The sequence below is a fragment of the Natrix helvetica genome (genome assembly GCF_964273705.1).
Source record: "Natrix helvetica genome assembly, chromosome: 3".
Taxonomy (NCBI): domain Eukaryota; kingdom Metazoa; phylum Chordata; class Lepidosauria; order Squamata; family Natricidae; genus Natrix; species Natrix helvetica.
In genome coordinates, this window is record NC_138549.1 from 129,626,358 (window position 1) to 129,640,907 (window position 14,550).

Here is a 14,550-nt window from a genome sequence, read left to right on the forward strand (position 1 = left end):
CAGAGTCACAAACACACACACACAGCTCTTTTGTACAGAGTCACATTTTAGGCTGCACATTTTAAACAAATAGCAAGAGGACACACAGCCCGTAGGGCCATGCAGGCCTTTGGACTTAGTATGGAAGTGTGTGTAGAGATATGCATTTAGCTCCTCAGCTGCAAAGTGTCAGATATATGAGCTGCTTCTATATATTCTGAAGAACCTCTTTCAAATCCCATCCAAAGCATTGCACAGTGCAGGTAGACACTAGTTCTATTAACTATATATTTTATATTAATAGAATTCAAAATTAACAGACATTACATTTATTATCCTGGCTCGCTTCTTATTGTTTTTGTCCTGCTCTCACTTATATGATTGAAACCATTGAAGTCATTCAAAAATAAAAAGGGGTCCCCTAAAAAGGATACATACTCCTGTTGTGACCTAAAAATTCCATCCAACCTCCAAGAACAGTTCTTTAATTAGCCTGCAAGTCCCACTTAGCCACACAGCAATCTGGAGACTTACAACTATACAGCAAGCTCAATATGTATAACCCTATATATCACCATATTCTTCTTTTTCTTTTCTCTCTTTCTCTTGATTTTTTTTGTAAACTCTAGCCAACAAAGGAATTCTATATAATTCAAAAGCTTGTTCAGTGAGCTTTGTGAACACTTGGTTGATCCTAAGAGGTATTACACAGCTGTCCCTACGGTTCTTTTCTTTAAAAAAAATAAAATAAATCAGCAGACAACACCGGTGGCTCTTACAGATGTACTCAGAAATTGGAGAGAAACAAATCTGAGCAGGTACCATACAGGAAAGGCCAGTGTTTGAGAAGAAAGGTTCCCCAATCCTTATTAGCAATGCTGACCATTTAAAAGCCTGGCCTTCAAAGACTCCTGGGCCCCCAGTGCAGCTGCCCTGATCATTAAGGGATACAATTGATGGTAAGATGGAACAGTGAAAACAGGACTGCACATTCCATAGGGGTTTTGTTCCAATTCAGACTGGGCTAAAGGCAAATGGGATTTTGCTCATTACTTTCCCAGCAGAAGAAAACATTTTGGTTTGCAATAAAGAAGCTTCTTAAATGGGTTCTTTATCCTCTCCACCCCATTCCTATTATTGCTAGTTAATTATGCACTGGCCATCCAAGTCCCACTCATTCACCACTACAAGCAAGTACAATCAGAAAAGCAGGTGTGTGGTATGACCTTTGCAGTTGGCAATGGCTCTCAGAAAGACAGCGTCTGCTGAAGGAACTCAGGCAGCCTTTCTGGGGCACCCTTGACAGAAGGAAATCTCAGATATCCTACCCAGAAACAGGATGACTATTCGTTTGTTATGGCACGAAGCAGCTAAAACATTATGGCTCTTGTGGCTGTGTTCACTCAACAAATATAGCTACATACCAGACAGTAACATTTAGCAAAAATGTGCTGCAAACTCTGTCTTTGTGGATAGCTTATGCTTCAGGCAGGATATGATATAAATCCAGAAAAATGAGTTGAGTAAGTTATGAATACACTAACTATGGATAACCGTATGTTGTGTAGGCAGAGCCACAGTGATATTTTTTGTGCAATGCAGAGATAAACATTATCACCTGCTTACTCCAGAATGTCAAAGAAACGGCTACAAAAACAGATAGGCAATCTTATTCTGCACCAACCTCCCCAGGTTTTGCACATTATGTTCCCAAATAAATATCTCAACTCATCTCGACACTTCTAAACCTATGAGGAAGAGCTTGTAATTGTGGCTAGCTGTTCTCTCCACGGTACATTAGCTATTTCACTGGGTCTTTTATGGAAATGGCACTGCATTCTGTTTAAAGCATTTATTATGGGGATCTACCAGGTAAGGGAAGGTTAGGAACCTATATTTGAAAGGCAGTGCTTTTTTCCTTCTTTCTTTTTTTGGGAAGCATCTCACATGTATTAAACTGCACCTTGCACCTTTGAAGTAGTCTTCCTTTCATCTCTGAACGGAGAGAAGCAGCTCAGAAAAAGGAAAGAAATGAGCTCCAGTCTTCTGTACATTCTCTTGCTGAGTGGGTCTGTCACATTCATCCAAAATAAATGTGGATGGTTTCTTTTTTTAAAAGGAGGAGGAAAGAGTTCAGGAATCTGTATTTCACACGGCTTTGCTGGAGGTACCCAAGAGAGTTGATTATTCCTTTGTGTAACCCATGGCTTTTAGCCCTACATGAAGTATAAAAAGCAATCACATAGGAATAAAAAGCCATAGACCACAGCAGAGGACTTAAGAAAGATAAGCTGAAAACCTTTGGAAAATAGAAAAAGAATGAAAACAAATCTTCCAAACTGTGGCCACCTTATCCAAATCTGTGCCATGGAGTGTTTTCCTGGAAATTTTCTCTTGACTGGTCATCTCATTAGTAATTCACCTACTTTGATTGTTTCCAGCACAGTCTGGGCTCGTATCTAATGAAATTTACTTTGCGCCTGTTTGTACTCACTGGGAAATAAGCTTTTAGTGGCCCCATCCTGTTTCCTACAGGAAGGCATGTCTTGGAACAAGGACAGATAAATGCCATGCGGTTCACAATTGTGCTACTTTGGACTGATTGTCTGAGCAAATGGAGTCATATACTGCATAATCCACAGGCTGCGCAAAAACCTTTAGTCCTTGTGGCTTAAATGAAAGGGCTCAGCATAACAGACCAGCAGCAATACACAGGGCAAAATATAATTTTGAGAAGTTCCAAAAATAAAGGTGCATGTCCTGCTCTTCTGAACGCCATCTGAAACTTGACCAAGATCATGTTGTGCAAATGTCCAGGGCAAAAGCCTGAAATCCTATTTCACTGTCAGACTGCTGCTGGAATCCATTGAAGTCATCCCTCTAAAAATGGTTCCTTCAAAGCATAACGTACTCTATGAATTTAAAATTTTCTATCTGACGCATCTGCAGATAAAGAAAATACATTATTTCTTGAATACAACCATTTCAATGCCTGCAAACATTGCTTGAAAACTCTTGTCATGAAATGAAAACAAATGATTGTGAACCTGAAAAGGCTATATACTGGGAATCTGGAAAAGCCAAATATTGAAGTATTGAATGTCAAGTTGTCAAAAGCCAGGGACAATTGTCTACATGGCACTGCAAATATTAGGTGTTAGGGCCCAATTCAGTTTGAATATTTACAAACTGATCTACATTCACATTACATGGTGAATCATACAAGACTTAGGACATTTTCACACATATAGCAATCATACTCTAAATCACAGGTTTTCTTTTGCACAACACTCTGGCCGTGCATGCTAAGGCATAGCTGAAAGCATGCATCTGGCAATTTCCTGCACAAAGCGGAAAGGTAATTGCCTGTCAAAGAGAAGCCATTTGATTCTCTTTCTATATTGTATTATTTTCCAGTCCTTCCTGAGAAGCATGGATTTGAAACATCTCTTGGCACTGTTTGTCATGCCCATTTAAAAAGTTTTGAATACTAGACACACACAATTAAGAACTGTTTCCACAAATACGTTACAGTACCTTTTCTTCTGATGTGTGTCATCTGTGCATGTAATGTAAGACAGAAGGGAGTGAGGGGAAAACCCTCAACTGTACATTTCTGGTCAATGTAGGTTTTCATTCCGTTTGCAAATGCAAGAAATGTGAGACCTGATTAAAGCATTACTCATGAAAATAGTCTGAAACGAATGAATGCTGGCATGCAGAGCTCTAAAAGGTGTGCAAAACAAAAACTTTTTTTGTAACTGCTGTACAAAAGGGATAAAGAGAATTGTATTGAGTGTATAGTTCTCCCTCCTGCATTTCAGGTGGATGGTCTCTCTTCTCAGCTGCCTTTTCAAACAAGCTTCTCAGGAGGAATTCAAAAAGAAATAAGAGCTTTTAGAATAAGGAAAATGCTTTAATTAGAGAAGAACAAAATCTCCCCAGTGCTCCTTCCTACAGATGGGAACACTTCCTGCTCTTTAATGAATGTGTCTGCACCTTGTGCTCAAGATGGAATTTGTGGACAAAATCTGCCCAGCGCCAGTGAAAATCAATGAATTTACATCAGTTTGCGCAGCTGAAGAGTTGGCCCTCTGCCTTTCCTCCTCTCTCTCTCTGCAAATATTGCTCTGACTCATGCTTGCTCAACAACAGTGTTTATTTACTAACTTATCAAGACAGAAGGTGAACAGATGATTTAGGAGGCATCTTCCCGATATTCACTACTTTTTGGATTAGCCTTTTGAAAATGTTGTATTAAAAGCCCAAAAACATGTGCTTTTCAAGCAGTGAAACAGCATCCTAGTGTATGGATTCAGGCACTTGAGCTGGATCTATAGGGCTACTAGCCTAATATGTGGTTTCTAGAAATCTAAGCATTTATTCTCTTCCAAAAGAAAAGGGATTTGTATCTTGAAAAGCACAGTATCTAAATTAGATACCTGAGTATCTAATAGCTGGCTATTTTCCTTCTCCCACACTGAGAAGTTATCACTAGCAAACCTGGAGGAAGAAAGCTTTTAAGCAATATTCTTGTATGTTTGCATATATATATATATATATATATATATATATATATATATATATATATATATAAAATTAAGATAGCTGGTCAATCGTGTTGGGAGGACTGTCATTTTGAAAGGCAAATATAAATAACTGTATTAAATAAATAAATACGTTTAATTCAAAAGAGGTACAATAAATAATCTGCAAAAATCTAACCAGGTTCATATGAGCCATTCCATCATCCCTCAGATCCAGAGAATCAGATCAACCCAATAGTCAGAAATGATGAGAGCTGTCATCCAGTAACTACGTGTCCCCCGGTCCCTTCAACACATGAATTTACAGAACTTTACAGACATAAAGGTAAGTCATACATGTACTTTGCTCAGTCACCACCACTTCTCAGTCTACAATATTGTATTGCACTGAAAAAAGTGACTTATGACCACTTTTCACACTTATGACCATTGCAGCATCCCAGTGGTCACGTGACTTACACTCAGATGCTTGACAATTGATTCACATTTATGATGGAGTATCCCTTTTGCAACAAGCAAGATCAATGGGGAAACTAATTCATTTAGCAACCATGTTATTAATTTAAGAACTGCAATTATTCACCTAACGAATGTGGTGAGAAAAGTCATAAAATGGGGCAAAACTTACTTAATAAATTTCTCACTTAACATCATAAATTTTTGGCTCAATTGTGGTCGTAAGTTGAAGATTACCTATAGTGTCCTAGGGTCATGTGATCAACATTTGTGACCTTCCCAATTGTCTTTGAACAAATCAAAGCAAACTCAATGGGGGATGCCATATTCGCTTAATGACTGTGTGATTCACTTAACTCCAGTGAATCACTTAGCAACTATGACAAAAAGGTCATAAAATCAGGTGTAAATCAAGGACCACCAGTAACTGAACAGAGTAACTTGAGATATAATACAAACATTGCTTAATATTCTATAAGTACTCGCAGCACAAAACAATTTCTGTTATAAAACTTTGATCAGTTGTCTGCTTGCCTTAGCAGATGAAATTGTTTGGTTGTGTTTACCATTAGAAGCACTGTTAGAGATGTTCCTTGTTTTTCAGCAGGAGTTTTTAAGGCCATTCATTTCCTGTGGCTATTATATTCTGAAAAGCCTCTGAAAAGTCAGTTGTGCACTGTGAATCCATAAATTTTCAGAATATTTTTTCCTCATAATTCTAAGAGTGTTACATTCCAGGACTGCACTCAAATCCAACGTGAAATACAAATGTCAGTAGAATAGGAGATTCGGGATGGCTTTCAACTCCCTCAAGAGAAAGCCAGTATATCAAAATTGTCTTCTCTTCTGTGCAAAAGCGTCCACAGAATGTTGATACATAGTTTGGGGAAACTCAGCATGCTACAAATGGCACCCAACAACATACAGTATGTGGCGGGGGGGGGGGGGGGAGAATGCTGGACACTTCCTTGGGATCTTCCTCACATAATAACTTAGTGGAAATCAAAAGCTTTAGACTAACAGATTGATAAATGTGTCCTCAAATCAAAGTGACCCTTGAAATAAATTAGACCAATTGTAGCCTTTGGGCTAAGGCAAATTGTAGAGAGTAGAGAAAGAGAGATTTATGTACATTCATTGCCATTGCAGTTTGGAGTCAGCTAGACGTCATGTTTCATGATGACATTGTGCAAATGATGCAAAATCTGACATTTGCAGGATAATGTCATGACATACATGCCATGACATCATCTTCTTTCCCACACCTACCACAGAGATACCCATGCTTGCGACCATGTCTCAATATCATCCAAGATCATCTCTAGTGCAGGTGTGTTTATGTATGGTTGTGTTCTGCTTTTGCAGCCACCCGATTTTCATTCTTTCATTATTTTCATCCCCACAGTCCATTGATTCTTCTTCAGTTTAGTTTGTTTATCCAATCTTCCTTTCTTCTTTCTGATTCTGTTTCTTTCTTACTCTTTATTTCCTAATCTTTTGTTTAAATATAATAGGGTTTGCATGCTTTTTTTTTTAACTTTAGGCTTCTTTCCTTATTCATTTCTCCCTCCTGCAAATAATTCATTACTTATTGTGAGCTTCTTTTTTGAGCTGTGTAAATAATTAAAAGTATTGTCATGTGTATGGTCTCTCTCGTCTTGCCTTTTGACCTTCTGAGCAGTGTTCCCCTCACCTCCTAGAACTGAGTAAGCCATTTCTATGGTCAAAAGGTCTGTGTGACCTGAAACCCACTCCAAGTTGATGTCTATAAATGTAGCATGCTTCATCCCATTATAATACTCTCGTTTTATTGTACGCTGTATTCACAAAGCAAAACGTTTGTGGCCATTCATTTCAAGATTGTGAAGGAGTATAAATTTGAAGATCCTCACACTGATTTCTATGAACTTGAAAGGATTTCATCCCCACATAATTATCTAATTTTCTGCCAAAGCAAAAAACAAACAAACTTGTAAGCTATTTTGATAAGTCAGAAAGATGCTCTGAAAGTAATAAATGGCAATTCCCTTCCATTCTGCTGCCAAGAAAACAATATGAGCACTGCATATAGTCATCAGAAATCAAGCTTAATTCAAAGGAATCTTGAAAAATAACCACAACTTGTGTGTTACATGTTTTCATTGTTCCTGCACTAGATGATACAAAGGTAGAACTTCCATTAGCATAAATTGTGCTCTAATATTGAAAAAGTTGCAACAAGCTACAATCCACAAAACAACATAAAAATAGGGTAAGCTATTTTCCAAGCCAAGGATTCAGCCATAAAGTGGGATTAAAATATCTTGCCCAAATTTATTGTGTACTTACTTCATTTTTGTTGCTACTATCATCTGTATTTACAAAGATCAGAAAAAATACATGTTTTGCTGTACGAGTGCAATAAAAAGTATGTAGTATAGCTGTGTTGCTGTAACGTTGCAGAGCAGAACTTAAAGTACTGAAGAGGAAGAGCCAGGTACAAATTTCCAGGTGGTCACAAAACTCACTGAAGGACTTTGGGGAAGTGCCTGTCTTTCAAGTCAACCTACCTCACAGGATTGAAATTAGGGAGATTCTGTTGCACTCCATCTTAAACTTTCCAAGAAAAAAAAGGATATAAATTCAATAAATAAGCAAAATATTTCATATTAAGATGGCTACTTCCATATTGCTAAAGAAACATTGGCCTACGCTCTATTTAAGTAACATAAACTATTTTATATTTGCTATGCAGGTTACAAGGATATGCTTATAAAACGTATTTTATTTTACAGAGAACAGAAGTCCTTCATTTAAAAGGCTATCCAAGAAAAATATCTGAAGACCTCTTTGTTTTGGAAGACTGTCTACTTTAAAAGAAGGAACAGCTGAGGTCTTGAGATTGCTCACAAATAGGTGATACGATAATGAGATATACCACACTTTTATGTAATATGACTATTTCTAAATTTGGCCTCTGTCTAAATTGCAATATGCAAGTTTGTCATTTTTTTCTGCTAATATTAGTTGCTGAATCTTTTCTATTTTTTTTGAAGGAGTTACATATGCTTTCTGTAACACAACTTTCTTCAACATGAATTTCTTTGCTAATAATACAGTTTTGTAACTGACTTTGGAAGATACATTACTTCTTTTACTTCTGAATGAGGCGTATCAATTTTTAATATGATTTAATATATTTTTATATTGCATTCTTTTAGGTTTGGTTTGGTTTTTAGCAGTTGTAGAGTAATGTATTTGAGATAATCAGTTATATTCTTTTATACTGAAGTACTGCAATGAATAAATAATATATCTACACTACATTTGAGGCTTCTTTCTCCCTTTGTCTTAAGCAGAGACCAAGAATTTAGCCCAAACTTCCTTTCCTCAAGAGCTTTACTATTGTGTACGTGGGAGAACTTTATAATGATAACATTATAAAGAATATATGCTGTTTTCTCTCTTTTTTTAATCAATGGCCTGTTCATTCTAAGATGATAGGATTCTGAATTATGGTTGGACAAAAAGGAAGAAACAATGAAATGGTGTGTCACAAAAATATAAGACTTGTATCAAGAACTGCACAATGTAAATCATAAAAGCTGTCATGCCTCTCCAGTGATAAAAACTTTATCCATGGTGATATTTGACAGCATTTCATGTCCAGCTGTTCCTTAAGGAACCCTATTCTGAATCATGCAAGCTGTACTTCTACACAGCAAAAAGCTAGAATTGAATTCCTCAAACATTCTGGATAACATTCAGAAAATGTCACAAACTACTGCAATTGATCAAATATCTCCTCTCTGTAAACTTGTTTTTAAGAGCATGGGAATTCTTTTTCTTTTTTTTAACAAATTATATGACTATAGTTGCATTTATATATGCCTACCATTTTAAAAGATCTTTTAATATTAAAAATTGTAAAAGATGAATCCTAACATACACACTTACCATCTAAATTATTTTATATCCCCCATACCCTAATTCAAATCATTCTTCATACAAACTTGCTATTTTGACAAATTTCCCCATCTCCCCGGACACACTTTGCTTCTTTCCTCTCCATCATGATCAATTGAATTTTAACTAAATTTTAAAGTTATAGTCTTTATCTATTGTTTAGTGTTTTACATGCTATTTTAATTCAATGATTGTAAGAGTCACCTTGGCAAGATGGGCAGCATAAAAGTTTAATAAATACATAAAAATACTCAAAATCTTGTCCAAAAGAAACCTCTCCATATTACATGCAAGTGGCTTTCCAGCTGACTGAAATACATTTTTTTATAAATCCATTATCATCTTTTCTATTCAGGTTTTTATTTTTGCAGTAGGTAGGAAAGATCATAGTTTTACCTAGCATATAATTTGTAAACATTCCTGTTCATTATTGTCTCTCCTGAATTTTAGTACTTCTGCTATTACTTGTATTATCTCCTTATACATTTCAATTTTTCACCACCGATCCTTCTTTGCAAACCAGCTGAGTGGCTGTGACCATGGATGGGGTGATGAGCAAGCCGTGGCCTGGCCAGCCGACCTCCCAACTGATTGGCAATGCATGTAAGGTCAGTTCTCGTCAACCTCAATGGTTGGTGGATCAAAGTTTAAGACTCACTGATCTAGACTTATAGATAACTAAGTAGCAAAGTAAATATGTACATATCTCACTTTGGAATTCTTTAGTTAGTATTTAACAGTAACATACTAACCAAAGAATTCCAAAGTGAGATATGTACATATTTATTTTTGCTACTTAGTTATCTACAAGGCTTAGAAGTTTTTCTATTTCCCACACCTCTGACTCAAACAAAAATGCCACATTGGCTTAGAGCATATATTAAATCTTTGTCTTTCTTATCATTAGCACATTAGCATAATACATCCAGTCATAGAGTACAATATTGTGTATAGTTTACCAAAATGCAAGTTTCATCAAGTTCAGAATGTCTCACTCTCAAGTAAATACTATATAATGATGACAATCTTAATCTACAATATAAGTTTATTTTTTAAAAAAATGTCTTTCTTAAAATGATTTATGGAATGCTATAATATTTTATTCCAGGTGAATTAGCACAAAATAACTGCAATCAGCTTTTTATGCACCACATGCAGAGAGAATATAGCAAGATGCACAAAAATATTACAAAGCAATTTGGAACACAAGCAAGTGTGGCTTCATCAAATCAAAGTCCAATTATCATGAGCAATCTCAAACATGCTCCCTCCAAGGTGACAATTAGAACCCCTTCTCTGCCTACTATCATTATTAATTCATTCTTAGTATACTGTACAATATTCCTAATAAGAGCTACAAACAGATGGAAGCTAGGTTTAACACTAAAACTCTAGGTCAACCCACCGAAGACAGATGACCTCACCTTCATCAGGTAAACCTCCTGGCCTCAGAGACTACTGTATGCCACGATGAGTGGCTTGAATGCAGGCCTTAAGAACCACAGCTGCAAGCACCACTGCAGCTGTGCACACCGGCTTCTATCAAAGAGTAAAGATTCTTTTGCTTGCCTGGTAAACACCAAAGGAATCCAGCTGGTGGCAAGCCCTGTGTATGATGCTGCTTCCCACTCTACCACTCCTAGCTTTAGAAATGTGAGTAGTATCTAACCCAACTTGGCTCATTTTTGAAGCCCCTGACCCCTCCCTTTCCTGCCACCCCCTTGCCCCTCCCTTCCAGAAGCCAAGCAGCTACTGTTGTGTTTCATACTTGAGCTGATTCTGCATCAAAGCCCTTGGTTGGAGCAGTGTGCTGGGGAGAGAAAGAAGCAAGGAAGAGATCAGGTATTTCTCCATTCCTGACTCTGGAGGGCCTTAGTAACAAAGGCTGTATTTAACCAGATCCTGTGAAGCAGAAACCCCTTGTATCTACTTCAGTACCTTTGATCTAACTCCCCCAGTGGGATGTGTATTAGTCATGTCCCTCCTGCTAAGCTCTTGAAGCCAAGAACCTGGGGAGAAATCTCCTCCTCCCATTTTGGAAAGTTTTCCCTAAGCTAAGACACAGCAAAAAGGGCTCACCCATCCCTGTCTTGTCACAGCTGCTTCCTTCTCTGCATTTGAGCCTCTGATTGCACTTAGCTCCCCCTTGCCCAAAACCCAGCTCCTTCCCAGCCTTGATATTCTCAGGGATGAGATTCAGACACTTATCCCTGCCTTTTATCAATCATCCAACCATTGAAGTGACAGCATCAATATTCTGCTATGCCTTAGAGCCCTCTTCTATTATGAGCTTTTCCCCTCTCTTGCTGTGATTAAGCACCTTACAAAATCCATTCAGTCCAGGCTTAGCATCCTGAGAACATTGAAGTCAGTAGATGCTTTTCTTTTTCTCCAAAAGGCTTTACTGGCAGCTGGACAAGGGGCAAACAAAAGAAATATTTGACTGGATGCCTAGATCTTCTGGTACTGAATGTGCTTTTTAACTCCTGCCTTGTGCAGCTCCTCTGCTATGGTTTCCTTTATCTCAAGAAGCTAGGAGGGGCATATTATCTGCTCCGTGGATGAGCTCTCTGGACAACAGGCTTATGAAGAGTCCTAGGGCCCACTTTGCAAATGGAGAACCAGCTACTAAAGCCATCAGAAATTTCTAGTAATAAATGTCATAGAGGTTTTGATCTGCAGTAGCAAAGTAAGTTCATCTCTATCTACAATACATTTGTACTTTCTATTGATGGGTCATAATTTTAAGGACATTTATCCTTTTGTACCACCTTTTACAGGGTGAAAAACAAGAACTGAGAGTTAAAGTACTGTAGCTATGAAATCTCAGAATCTACAGCTCTTAAAAATTGAACTACATTCCAAAGATTGCTTTTCCTATTTGACTACCTTGAACTCCATGGTCAAATGTAATAGCCACATCTTTGGGATGTCTAAAAACTACTAAGCCTCCCTTCATCTCCCTATCTACATTCTCAAGAATGTGTTTCCTATTTGACTACCTTGAACTCAATGGTCAAATGAAATAGTTGCATCTTTGGGATGTCTAATAGCTACTAAGCCTCCTTTCATCTTCCCATCACTTTGCCAGAGCTTGATGCATTAGGATTAGCCTTACTGATTTGTAAATTTTAGCCTTCATAATATCTGATGCCCATCAGATGTCTTGAAATTGCAAATGCTGTAACTCCCAAACAGCATGGTGAAAAGAAAAGATGGACTTAACTGGGAGACAAGAAGATAACTTTCCAGTTATCTATGTGCAGTCTGGAAATGAATTATGTTTGATCTTGTATTACAGCAGGTAATTTCAATTGCGCATGTTCTAGCTTCTTTTCCTCTCTAGAACTATATAACATACACACAGACACACCCCTATTTTTTTCAATACCTAAATTCCCTTGATATAAAGAAATCATATTCTTGTATTTTCACCATGGTTCCTTCCACTCATTTGGCAACCTGCAAATTTCTCCAAACTCCGTTTAAATGAGAATTACTAAAATAAAAGACAAACCCACATACTCAGGATGACATATTTAAATATGAATTGTAAAATATGAATTTCTGCCTCTGGTTTTATATATAATAAAGTGTGTGTGTTTGAAATATAATAATTATCCCATTCTGAAGTCAATCAATGGTTTCCAGATTAGTAAAACATAATACAAAAATCCACTTTTTATACACCAATTAGTAGTCCCACAACATCCTCACTTCCTACCTAAAATAATATTTTAGATATTTTTATGGTTACTGTATCTTCCTATCCAGTAGGATGAAGGGTTAAACATCAGAAGTAAAATAAATGATTTGCAATATAATTCAAATTTAGAAATATACAAACATTCATATTAAAACATACAAGAGTAAAACTTTTTTTTTGGAATGGGAGCAGTTCTAGTCCAGTGCATATGGGGGGCATCAGGCTTTGCAACATTGCTTCTAAAAATCAGTTTACTCTTATAGTAACCAATGCTGAGCTCAATAGATCTGATATGCATATAAGGTATATTCATAAGGTAATATTTGCACAAATGTGATTCCCATTCCAACTAAATTATGTTAAACAGTCAGAATATTTCAAAACTTACCTCCTTACCAAAAATAAAACAGTTGTACTAAAATGAATTAGAGCACTTTCAAATTAGACATAATTAATAAATTACTCTTAAAATAAAAACTATGGATTTCCTTAGTTACAGTATAACCTATCAGTAGAATTTATTATCAAAATGGTTAAAGGCATAATTCCAAAGACTCTGCAAGACTGTAATTTCCCTACTTCTGTGATAAGGGACCAACACTCCAATTTTATGGAGATTTACATGGATATAAATCCCACTCATCAGTGACTTATTTCAAAGTAATTCTATGCAGTAATGTATTTGTAATGTATTACTATATCCTACTTGATACAATGAATGTGCTCAAGCCTTCTTTTGTAGAATACAGTAGAGTAGAAGAGGAGTAATAACAGGAGACAGGAAATAACAGGTTATTTGATGAGGTCAAGAACAGCTGCTGCAATGTGTAGCATTAATAAACCCAACCTCATTTTAAGGCACTGCTGTTTTTAAAAATGCAGGGCATGTATCTGGGTTATATCATTAATACCAAATTCTGTGAATAGCTCGATCAAACTGTTTTCTATAAAGATTATAGATCAAAGTTAGCTTTCTCCATTCCACTGCCTGCCTGCCTGGGTAGTGCTTCATGGCTCAGTAGGGTAAAACAGACTCTTTAAATAAATGTGAAATGCAGAACTTCCAGGACAGCAATGCCAACCACACATGTTGTATAACCCTCAAATACTTTCTCAAAAGCAGGCCCTATTAAGGTGAGTGAGGCATGCTCTCAAATTGCACCCAGAATCCTCTGGTTTTAATTAATGCAGAAACCTGAACGTAGCAATAACCGGGATATTTAACTGCAGAGGCCTTACAGTGAAACCTACTCAAGGAATTTTCTTGCCCACCATTTTCTCCAACCTTGCCTGGGTTTACAAGAAACCAATGAACCATTTGCTTTAGGTATAGATTAATTGCTTTTTTAAAAAAAAGCATTATCCTTGAATTACAGCACCACTTTTTAAAGATGCAAAAATAATTTCAGCACTTTTTTTAAAACTAGAAAAAGAAGACAGGTCAGCTAAATTGTTGGCATTTGTATAAAAGTCTGTCTCTCTCCCGTAAGCATTAAAAAGAAATCATTTTCTTTATGCCAAGCTTGCTATGGAAGAACAATGGTCAAATTCAGCATGTCTGCCTATCAACCTATGATATTCATTTATTTATCTTCAAATGGTATTATTGACCAATCTTACCATCCAATAGACTTGTAAAATGCTGTTTTCAATTTTAAACGGTTATCTTCCTATCACTGGGAATGATAGTTAATGCATAACTGCAAGTGGCTGGCTAATAGGCAATGGTCATTGAACAAGAGTGGAATTAGCTTTTGTTAATGGACTGGACCTGATTCATTCTTGACCAGCAGCAAATGACTATTAGAGGGTATCAGATAGAGAGATCTCTGGTGACAGCCTTAAACAGTGGATACTTCTACACATTATTTTATATTTGGAAAAGTTGGAAAACTGGAGAAGAAGCTAACTTATGGA

The 14,550-nt window shown here is 36.8% G+C and overlaps 1 protein-coding gene across 7 annotated transcripts in view; it reads right to left on the reverse strand.

Annotated features, from left to right (window-relative positions):
• BLACAT1 (BLACAT1 overlapping LEMD1 locus) overlaps window positions 1-14,550 on the reverse strand; it is a 56,712-nt gene that overhangs the window by 21,852 nt on the left and 20,310 nt on the right. Inside the window, exon 1 of one of the 7 annotated variants that reach the window (XM_081949637.1) lies at window positions 10,352-10,455. The exons of 5 other annotated variants lie outside the window; for them this stretch is intronic. The gene's annotated coding sequence lies outside the window, so the exon portion shown is untranslated. Of the gene's footprint in view, window positions 1-1,949; window positions 2,157-10,351; window positions 10,456-14,550 lie in introns of those variants that run through there. One more of the 7 variants, XM_081949638.1, reaches the window with a different exon arrangement.